Raw genomic sequence first — 8,293 nt, forward strand, 5'->3', positions numbered from 1 at the left:
AACTACACTTGTCAAACAAATGACTAAGTTACATCTGGTTATGCAGAATCCTAGATTTTTCACTTTGGTAGTGTTCCCCAGCTTCCTAATTGCCCAAAGTAAAAATTAGTCTGGACTGCTTTTACACCTACCACGCTGAGAGCAGCACAGCCCTGAGCTGATGCCTGGTTGCTCTGTAGTAGCCTTGTATATACCACAAGGCCAGTTGAAAACTGCATCAACGCACGGGTTGTTCAGCTCAGCTAATGCTTGTCCTGATGTATGGAGAAGTCCAGTCAGATGTATGGAGAAGGTCAGCATTCCACAGGTGAGGAGGCCCTTTGAGCTCTCAGTAGTGACCGCTGGGGTCAGCACTGAGAGAGAACAAGGAGCTCCTTTTCCTGCGATACCAATACATCTAATAGAAATATTAATATTTACACAACATATCTTGGTTTCCTCAGTGAACCTCCAGCGCTGTGCCTCACCAGCTCTTCGAGATCAGTCTGCTGTGACATTAAAGGAAAGGCCATGCCGTCCCTTCCTTGCAAAAGTGATGGAGGCCTGCAGTAAGCAGTTTCACCACAGCACCCTCGTGTTGCGTAAAGCCTGCTCCACAATGCTTTGTTATTGTGGTGCTAAAACATAACCACAACTGACAAGCAAGGTAACTGGAGCTGCCAGCATCGTAGTTTCTAGAAGTTCACCATAGCCAAAGCACTCACCCTTCACCGTTGCCACATTCTTACCTGCCGTATTAAATTGTAACAAAAATATTTACAGTAAGCTCCACTGGTCTTGAACTGTCTTTAATAACTTGATCATTCAGTTGAGGCACACAGCAACCCACTCATACACTATAGATATAACTTAGTAATGAAGGGTGAATGAAAGAACTTGTTTGCTATGTCACTCAGGGCACAGATTGAAAATGTCTTAAATTAACATCATTTAGAAGAACTGTGGCTATAGGTTATTAAATATCAAGTTTGTGCCAGCAGAACTAAAGATACTAATTTATTTTATAATACTTTGAAATATTATATGGCATTTTATTTCTTGATAACCTTTCAATGTCTAACCCCATTTAATTTACATACATAGTTAGCAGCTCATTAACAGCTCATTAGAAACACCAGGAAAAACACGGGACAATAACAAATTCAGTGCAGCAGAGGGGACCAAAATTCTATTTGGGAAATTATACAGAAATCTCTGCTTCTAAATGACAAATCTATGGTGTTTTGCCAGCACTAGGCCTGCGGGGCTCACAGTTATTACATGGAAATAGTAAAAATAACTCAGTTTCTACAGCTGACTCTTCTTGTATTTATTTAGACAATACTAGAGGGCAATGCGCTGAGAGATGATCGCATGGCACAAGGCAGGGAAGATGCATCTTAATATAAATATTGCCACAGGTAAGTGCTGCATTAAACACTGTGACCTAGTAGTGCATTTAGGATGATATACAGTTCCCTGAAATTATGCTTTTCTGAAGTGTTATTCCTTTTTAATTTTTAAATCATCTGCTTTATCGTAAAAAGCAAACGTACATAATCAAAAGCCACAGAAGTCACAAAAAATGGATGTGCCAGGTCAGATCACTGCCTACACAGCCCAGCAAGCTGCCTTCATCAGTGAAGAGGAGCAGGCTTTTAAAATTGAGTGAAGATAGTATTGACATCTTTCCTTAGGTGTACCTTCTGGCAAATACCATGTCAGACAACTTCCAGGCGGGATTACTGTACATCCAGACTGTCATGCTGAATAGTGACTAAATAGGCCTATCTTTCATGAGTCTCTTTCATTCTTGGCACAGAGAGTCTGTTTATACAGTGAGACTAAGGATGCTTACTACTGTCACAAGCACTATTAGATACATGAAGGAAAACTCTTGAAACATTGTCATCACCTTCTCATAGGATGTTGGAGGGATCATAGAAATGAGTACTGCCAGGAAACGTAGTGCACATTGGAACTGGAATATGGCAGCACAGCACAAATCTCATCAATAAATCTCAGATAAAATACTGAACTAGTTACACCCAAAGAGTTGATTTAAGGGAAACTGAAGGCAAATGGGTCACGGAGCCCACTTGAGAAAGTTTCCACATTAGAAAATAAAATACATTTCCAACACAGATCTCAATTTCCAAATGCCAAACTCTGTCAGGTTCTCTGGGCTCTCTACAATTCACGTGCTAGCGTACTCTGATAAGGATGGAGTATACTTTAAATTTGAGGGTGGCCCCCTCCAGTTCTTCCTGCCCCTCTTCCAGTTCTCCTGAAAGGGATCTCAGCTGTCTCTTGGTCCTTTCCTCATTCTTGGCATAATCCTTCAACTTTCCTTTCCACATAATCTCCAGGCTTTCCTTTCTGTTATACCAAAGTATTTACTATATTCTGTAAAGTTTTGTTCCTGCCTTCCAGCCCTCTTCCTCCCACTGCTCCCAAGTCTTGGAAGAGAAAACAGTTTTTACTCACCTATTTCGTCATTCCTGAATCTTTTTTTTCTACACTATTTTAGATTCAAACCCTCATTTCCTCAAATTGAGATTGCCCAAAATGCTATTGATAAGGTACTTGAGGATAGTCTCACTCGCATGCCTTCCCCTTCCTTAGTATCATTTCTCCAATCTCCACTTGATTATATTTAAAGTTTAAAAAAACTTCTTGCTATCACTACCTTCCTCTGGTGGGCATCCAACCATAATGCCCTCTTACACTTTGCCAAATAACACATCTCTCATTTCTTTCCCCTCCTTCCTGGTATCTCTGTTCTACTCTACCAGTTTGGCTTGTTCCTCTGTTCTCAAGTATATTTTCCAAGTTAATTCAAGCTATTTCTACAACCCAAATCCAGCAGACTCACCTATAGAAAATGAATACATATCCACTTTATAGGAAAGTCACGGCACCAGGATATTTAGATGCCTGAACTGAGTTACCACAACCGTACGCAAGCGTAGATGGGTGCACGTGTGTGATTATTTGTAACTTACGTGCAACTTCCATCTTCCCATGCTCAAGTCAACTTGCCATCTCCCACAGAGGTTTATTTTTGGTGATTTTTTTTCTTCTTCTTCTTTCAATCACCTACCAACTCAGTAGCTGCTTTAGCTGTAAGCAGCGCCTTAGGCCGCCTGATTTACATACTCCTAAGTTGCTGAGCCATCGATACACTTTCTCGCTTCCCTCCCTTTCCTGCGTCACGGGCTTTCCGCCCGAACGAGACAGCTCGAACCACCCTCAGCAGCGGCATCTCTCCGAGGCGCACGTCCACGCTGAAACTTCAGCCCCGGGCCTGGGCTCCTTCCCATCGTTCCACGCCGGGCGCCTGCAGGCGAGGTGCCCGGTCCCTACCTGCGGGGCAGGCCGCCGCCGCCGCCGCTCGCCGCTTCCCCATCCCCGGTGCGGTGCTGCCACCTGCTGCCGCGCCGCCGCCGGCCCCTCCCGGCCGCCAGCCGGCCCCGGCCCCGGCCCCGGCCCCGGGGGGCCGCTCCGAGCGCCCCTGCACGTCGGACCTCCCGCCGGGGCCCACGCGTTTCGGCGGCGTAACGCTGCGGCGGGCGGGGGGCAGGCTCTTGGTCCGCGAGTGTAGTTCAAGAGGAATTTCAGCCGCGGATTTCAGGCTGGTCCTTCAAGCTCCCCCCCACCCCCACCCCGGGCAGGCAGAGTGCGTGGGACCCGTCCCCGGTGGAGCCTGGACGCGGCCCGGCAGCTGACTCGCTCAGCAAAGGACGTGGAGGGCCAGCCTCAAAAATACACACTGCAAGGCAGCAGCGATCGGGATTTGTTGCACGCTAACGTGCAGTAATTCAAGTGCTGAACTACAACAGCGACTGTAGAATAACGATGAAAATAAAAAGAGTTAATAAATCTTCGCTGAGATTACTTGCCAAATGGATAGTGTTAGCTTAAAAGTACTGAAAGTAAGTTTCAGAGGAAAATATAGTTAAACCTACAGAATGTAGGGGGTTTTTCAATCCTTATAACCCACGGATTAATTCTTCTTCCAGAGCATCAGAAAGTATCCCTGGCCAATAAAATCACATTTATTAAGTGCAGCTGTTCATTCATTGATGACTCCCAATTTCAAATTAGTCTAAAAGTCTACACATACATTTAAAATGATGGCGGTTCCAAGCTTAAATCTGCAATAAGACTTCTCAGGGGAGCAGGAGGGGGTTTTAATTTTAGGTCACTTGCTTTTAAGCAGTAGAGAACAAATTAAAGTAGACGATAACCACCTCCCTGTGAATTCTCCCCCTACCTTAGCAATTAAGGAGATGCTTCTTACAAATTTGTGTAATTAAGTGGCATCTTAACCAAGTTGTAAATGCTGAAAGCTGAAGTTTTAACAGAAACTATGCTTTGTTATCAAACCAACTGCTACACAACTGCTTATTGTTTACCACTCTAAATCCTCCTCTTCTACACGTTAAGAGGCTTCTCATCCTAAAAACCTAATAGTATCTAAGTGTAACTGCTTTTTTAATGAGCTCCCAGTGGATCATACACAATGCCTTTATGACATCTCTACTCCTCTTTAGCTCTAGTCTGTCAAATGATGAAATATTTTTTATAAATCTGACAAACAGCTGTAAGTTTTCTGCTTCCATCTTACACTGATGGCATTTCTTTCTTACAGCAGAAAAAAAGAGCTGCTTCCATGGCCAATATGTGAAAGAGAAGTTTCAGGTTCTGGCAAATAGAATAAATCTATGCTGTAGCAGAAGACGACAATTTGTTGGGATAAAGGGAAAGGAACTGTATTAACAGAGAAGTTAAGCACATGCTATAATATAATAAAGCAAATTGATGACTACAATGACCTTGCAGTTCCTGAACAGTGGAAATCATGAGTGCGTGGAAGTGTCTAAGACACCCCTGCGTGTTGCATTTCACTGCAGTATGCTCACACACAGTACTTTGTGCATCCGTGACTAAGCACACTGTGGGCAAATGTAACGCTTGGTATGCAAGTTTCGTCCACAATTTTGCGTAGTTAACCTTATCTATGCACTTCAATATACTTGATACTTTTGGAAGCCCCTAAACATCACAATTTTAGCCAAGAATACAGAGGCTTTGGTCCATTTATTCCATCAACCCATATTTTCCTTCAATTTCAGCAACTGCGTTGGTTTGAGCATTTACATCAGGAGTTTAAGTGAAGCACCTTCTCAGCTAGCAAGCAAGACACTTCTGACACCTTGAAACATAACATCAGGGAGAAGTCTAAGCTCACCACAGTTCTTTCCTTGGATCAGAATGGTCCCTAACTATTACCGTGGAGCTTTTCTAGACTTGCACCAACTTACATCACACCTGAACTCAAGACAGACTGGAAGAAAAGCTAGTCACAGTGAGTTACATCTACAAAATTATAGTGTACCCAGAGTCAGAATGTGACTGTTCTCTAGGTAAATTTAGGATCATTTCTACTGCATGTCACCTTAAAGTACAATGTAATGCGGGGGGCGGGGGGGGGGTGGGGAGCGAGAGTGATTTCAGCCATAATACAGAGGGGAATAATTTAGACTGGTCTGAGCATAGATCCCTGCTTACTGTGTGCCCATCAGAAGTGACGTTGGATGCCTGCACTCCCATTACAAAATATATGGAGTGACCATTGCTTACTGGCATCCAGCAAAAAGGAGCTAAAAACATGCCATGCCAGAGGAGAAAATACAGCACAAAAGCGGCTGGGATAAGATGTCAAGAATCCTGAGGAATAGAGAGATTTAGCACAACAGAGATAAGAAAGGACTAAACTAGTCATCTAGGCATATGAGATCATCGTAATTTTAATCTTCTGTACAAAAGCACTTGAAAATATGAAGTATGCAGATGTCAGTGCTTGGAAAATAAAAGCCTCCCTTTTAAAATCATCGATCTGAAGTGCATACAGAAATAAGATATACAATGGGGATCAGATATGTACCGATTTTGGTCCTTGTTCCCCGTTGCATATTTGTTAAGAGATTTCTTTTTATTACTTTTTAATTCATTATTGTAAGTGTAATCTCAGTCAAGTCAAATCACTTCATTAATTAAAAGGGATTGAAAAGGTCCTTAGCTACCGGATTCCACAAAGGCCCAAAAGCTCAGGCCTGTTTACAGGAGGTCGTATTTCATTTGCTGCCTATGTCAAACCAGTACCCGTCAGGCCTTTGCCAGGCCCCAGAGACGAGCCAATCAATGTCTGTTCACTAAAGCCCCTCGCATGAATCCATTTAAGCAATGTGGATGCTTCCTGTCGAAAAAAAGAAATGGTCTCTTGGTATCTCTGATAGAAATTAGCCATGAATTAAGAGAAGCACAGTTGTTTTGGAGGAAAGCCAGAACCAGAATTAATAGGCCATCTGAGCCTCTTGAGTGTTGAATCCCATTTGTTAGCAATTCTTTATGAAAGGTTTCCCCTCCCTACACCAGTTCTGACCAAACCCTGTACACTGTCTCCTGAAACTAAAATCATTCAGTTAAATTTTAACCAGCTGGGAAAGACATAAAAAATACTGTCTTTTGCCAAGCATAATTTTAGAAACTTGATTCATATTTGTACTACAATAACCCATTTGCCCTCTGTTTCCTTTGAAATACACATTTCCTCATGACTTATCATCTCTCTGTGCTTAGATGTAGCAGGACCGCTGACACAGATGGAGTTGCACTAGGCATGAGTTTGGCTCAATAGAATTTCAGAAATTTTGGCAGAATCTTGTAAAGGCTTTCACTGTACATTTAATTACCATTATCCTGCGTGAATGGAATAATATCTCTTGTTGCCAACCCTCCTAGCCTCAAAAGCTTTGCATATAAGTTTAGTGGCAATGAAATTAAAGAGCTTTTAGAGGCCTCATCTTAAAATGCTCTAAACTGCCATTTTTACAATAGACAATTTGGTTCAAGTCTGGTTTTCCAAAGTTACTTGAATTTTCTCCCATTTTTGGTGTCTAAGCATAGGAATTAGGTTGGGGGTGCAGGGGAGGCTTGCTTGTTTGTTTTCTTTCAAAAACTTGACATGAAATTCCAGTCTAATTACTAAAACCTGTAGGTTTCCCAGAAAATGAGTACCCATTTTTCTCAGAAAAGCTTGTGAGGACTTCTTGAGCAGGACATGTCAAAAATCCACTACTGACAGCTAGGCTGCTCAATCCCTAAATGAAGCTGTATGATCTGGAAGCACGCCGTGATGTACCAGGTGGACCTCAGTATCTAATCACACACAGAAAAAAACCCCAACAACACAGACCAAACACAACAACCCATCTGTATTCTCTTCAGCCTCCTTGTTTCTCTCAGAGTTTTGCTATACTTAACTGAGATATCATACTTCTCTTTTCAATCTGTAATATTTACTATACTCTGCCTTTTTCATTCTATTCGTATAATCCCTGGAATAGTAAAACATTAATCCAGGTTGATGCTTTGTATGCTCAGGCTATGCAAATCAATAATTTGTTAATAATATTTATAAGCATATAATTGGGAATATGATTAGTTTTAGAATCATCAGCTAGCTCAAAGGGTGTTGCTTGGTGATAGCTTAGAACAGTAAATGGGGTTTCTTTAATCATTCATTCAGAACATGTTGATTTTGGTTATAGGGAAGGTTAAACATGACATTTATCGGCTTCTCTCCTGCAGACAAGTAGGCACTTTTACAGCTTTTTCTCTCTTGCAGATGCATACACCCCATGAACTTGCAGAACAGAGGACATAATTTGTGTAATTTAATTTTTAATTGTGACTGGGAAGAACTTTCTGGTTTCTTTAAACAAAAGCAGCCAAGTAATTATTTGGCTACTTCCTGACTTCTCATTTTTTCTCATTATTTTCAAAGGCCCTTTTTTAATTGATTATGTTTTGAAGAACAAATAGCAGAATTTTAACAAACATCTCTGCCAGTTTTAATTCTAATTGCAGTATCATTTCATCATTTAGAAAGTCTTGGCAAAATACCCCACACATTAGAGCACACAAAAGAATCTTGTAAACAACTAGTCTGCCAGGCATCAACTCTAATTCATTTTTACCTGATTTGCATTGTCTGATTTCGTTAACGATCAGAAGATACCCATTTCTAAACAGTCCACCATATAAATGTTCTTCTCTTTCTCTGAAGGAGACCTTACTATTTAATCATCTATGATCTGTTCATGTATTTGTCACAAAAAGAAGAGCACATGACAATTTACTAACCACTTAAGGAGAAGGAAAAAAATAATATGTATTGTCCGTCTTCTTTTTTTTTTTTTTTTTAAGCTATTTCAAAGCTTTAACTGTGACGGTAGAACAAGGCAAT

The sequence above is a fragment of the Accipiter gentilis genome, chromosome 17 (assembly GCF_929443795.1).
Source record: "Accipiter gentilis chromosome 17, bAccGen1.1, whole genome shotgun sequence".
In the NCBI taxonomy this organism is placed as follows: domain Eukaryota; kingdom Metazoa; phylum Chordata; class Aves; order Accipitriformes; family Accipitridae; genus Astur; species Astur gentilis.